We start from the raw sequence: 3,873 nt of genomic DNA, 5'->3' as shown, positions 1-3,873 counted from the left end.
ACATTGAGTCACATACGACAGAGATTTTACTGGATAGGTATGAGGCATGATGTGGAAGAATGGTGCAGGGCATGCAGTACTTGTAGTTCAAAAAGGGGACCCAAGCATAAGGGACGCTCACCTTATGAAGAGTTGCCTGAAAATGTGTCAGAGTTTGTGAAAGTGTTACCGGAAAGGATGGATGATATCCACCATCAAGTGCGTTCAAACTTGAAAAGTCTGCTGATTCGATGAAGTTAACTTATGATAAGAGATCTACTGAAGTCAGCTTTGTACCTGGAGACAAGGTATGGTTGTATAATCCCAGGAAGACCAAATGGAAGTCTCCTAAGTTGTCTTCTCCATGGGAAGGCCCATATAACATAGTGGATCGTCTCTCAGACGTGACTTTCCGGGTAAAATGTGGTCGGCGAGTTAAGCCAAAAGTGGTGCATGCCAACAGGCTTTGGCGTTATCACGGTCCAGGACATTTCAGTTGGGATGAAGTGGACAACAGAACAAATGACGCTGCTGAAGACGTGCCACCTGAAGAAGCCACCGTCGAAGACGAAACTCTACTCAGTTTTGAGAAGGGAAACGATGAAGCTCTTGATGAAGTTACTACCACTGATGTGACTGTTACCGATGATAGGACATTTACTGATGAAGCAGATGAACCCCACATGAAGCAAAAGCCAACGAGACAGAGACCAGAACGGAAGAAGATACGTCCAGTAAAATTAAGAGACTTTGTTGAATTGTAATTTTGTGTTTGTAATTCTGTACATTTAATGAAGTTATTGTTAATTGTTGTTGGTTTATTGTAAGTGGCTATTGTTCGGGACGAACAATACTAAGGAGGGGCAGTGTTGCGTCAGCGAGATCACGTGACTAGTATCACGCCACCCGTTTTCTAGAACTATCCTGTTCCTTCGGGAGTGCTCTAGCATTTGCTGGATTGGAGGTGGGCTGGTATATATAAGATGGTCACGGCGTGACGTGACAGTGTGTGTAGGTAGTGAGTAATTGAACTGCAGTCAGAGAGTATTGTTGAAGTTAACGTTCGTTATAGCGTTTGTTATAGCGCGACTGTTGAAATTAAGTGTATCGTAAAGTTGTATTCGGAAAGAATAAACCAGTTTTATTAAGAGAGGACTTGTGTCGCTAAAGTTTCGTCGGAATGAAGTTACGGAAAATTAACTAACGACTGGAGGCGTAACCATATTTTTGTTATTTTAGTGCAACCAAAACTTTAAAATGTTTTTAATTATGATTTGGAATATACTAAATCCAGACAAGGTCATATGCTAAATTAGTCTTAAGTGTTACTTTCTGTGTTTCTGTAACACGACTTGTCTAATGCTTGTTTAATTGTTCACCTGAAAGACATCTTATAGGTTTCTTTCTTTCTTTAGTATTAGTATTTAATCCGTGTTTTGATTACAAGCAGGTTTCACATAAAACTTGGTAAAAAAAACCGTTCTGTTTATCTTGTTTCGAGTTACCTTTGCTCCTTTGTCAATTTCAAAGTAATACCTGTTACCGCCCGTGGAGAACATTGCTTACAGCGACATTGTTTCAGGAAGTCGATAGCAGTGTTCTTCAATGGTTGTACAGGTGATATCTGGATGTTATAGGCCACCTATGTTGTAATGAGGATGATCATGTTAATGCATGTCTCTCTGGGAAAATGCGAGCTTTCTTTAAAACTGTGAAACCTTGAACTTGACAGTTTTTCTGGCACATCAAGAAGTATATAAAATCCTGGTTGTTGGTAGTCAGTCCAGTGAAGGTGACAGTCAGTATAAGTGCTTAGCAAGTACACACGCAGTACCGGATTTAGACTTGGTGAGGCCCTAAGCTATATAAACTGTTACGCCTCCAGTTGTTAATTGATTTTCCGTAACTTCGTTCCGACGAAACTTTAGCGACACAAGTCCTTACTTAATAAAACTGGTTTATTCTTTCTGAATATAACTTTACCGATACACTTATTTTCAACAGTCGCTCTATAACAAACGTTTTAACAACGAACGTTAACTTCAACAATACTTTCTGACTGCAGTTCAATTACTCACTACCTACACCATTGTTGTCACGTTGTGAGCGTCTTATATATATACCAGACAAACATATATCTAGTAAATGCTAGGGCATTCACGAAGGAACAGGATATTTCTAGAAAATAGGTGACGTGCCACTAGTCACGTGACCTCGCTGACGCAACAAAACCTTGGAGGCCCTTGTTAAAAAGTTACACCAGAAGGTCTCACAAAAGTGCGTACCAAAACAGGATCTTGGGTCGCCACAAAAAATTAAAAACATATATATATGACTTTTAATTATTTATTAGCAATGTATTTAAAGTGAAAAATACAAATTATTTTCAAATTAATGCATTTACTGATTACATATTTATCATTTGGCTGGCTTGATCTCTCTCATAGATTATAATATAGTATACACTGGAAACAATACTTAAATGTAATTTTTAAAATAATTTTAAGATACATTAATATATATACAAAAACAAATCTGAAATTTTGTGAGGCCCTAAGCTGTAGCTTGTTTAGCTCATGCCTAAATCCGGCACTGTACACACGCTGTGTATACTAAAGATTGTTCACGGTGTGGTTTACTTGTATCCAGTGTCATTCTTTAATTTTACATCGACTCAGTTAAGCAAATTTTCGTTACATGTTTGGCCCGGCATGGCCAGGTGGTTAGGACGCTCGTCTCGCAATCTGCGGGTTCGAATCCACGTCACACCAAACATGCTCGCCCTTTCAGCCGTGGGGGCGTTATAACGTGGCGGTCAATCCCACTATTCGTGGGTAAAAGAGTATCCCAAGAGTTGGCGGTGATGACTAGCTGCCTTCCCTCTAGTCTTACAATGCTAAATTAGGGACGGCTAGCGCAGATAGCCCTCGAGTAGCTTTGCGCGAAATTCAAAAACAAACAATATACAAACAATAAACAAACACAAAAGAGCTCAAAACATCAAAATAAGAAAATACCGTAAATCAAAAAAAGGTCACCGATAAATATGTAATTTTTTGTATGTTTTTAGTCACGGCATAGCGGCTCGTAGAAAGGCTCATAGATTAATTTACTCTAATCCTACCTAGGCCAGGTGGTTAGGACGCTCGACTCGTAATCTGCGGGTTCGAGTCCCTATAACACCAAACATGCTCGCCCTTTCAGCCGTGGGGGCGTTATAACGTGGCGGTCAATCCCACTATTCGTGGGTAAAAGAGTAGCCCACGAGTTGGCGGTGGGTGGTGATAACTAGCTGCCTTCCCTCTAGTCTTACACTGCTAAATTAGGGACGGCTAGCGCAGATAGCCCTCGTGTAGCTTTGCGCGAAATTCAAACCAAACAAACGTTACATTTTATTATATAGCGGATCTATCCAACATAGCTCTGAAGTTAAACCAGAACATACCACACTTATACACATAATGGGCAGGTTAGAGACCCTTGTGATTCAGAAATAGCAGGCTCTAAGTTTGAATTATGGATCATAGAGAAGGCAACTAGTCGTCAGCACCTGCTGCTTTTAACTAAATTGTGAGATAAACTGTCACTCTCATAACACGTACATCCACAGCTGGAAGTGCGAAGGATGTTTAGTGTCATCAGGTCTCGAACTCCGCAACTCGATATGCTAACCAATAGACAACGCTTGGACCTTTAATCGAATAAACTATCTACAGTGCTGCATTAACACAAGTGGGTCCTGGGCAAAGTATAAACTAGTGGCTCCCCCTTGCTTTTAAGAAAATACCATACAGTTTGATAAACTAAATTTATTAGTACAGTATTAGTTTAAAAACTGGTTTATTATTTTATTAGCCCTCCAGTGGCACAGCGGTATGTCTGCGGACTTACAAC

Source organism: Limulus polyphemus, unplaced genomic scaffold (assembly GCF_000517525.1).
Source record: "Limulus polyphemus unplaced genomic scaffold, Limulus_polyphemus-2.1.2 Scaffold6551, whole genome shotgun sequence".
NCBI lineage: Eukaryota > Metazoa > Arthropoda > Merostomata > Xiphosura > Limulidae > Limulus > Limulus polyphemus.
Note: the sequence above shows the minus strand (reverse complement) of the source record.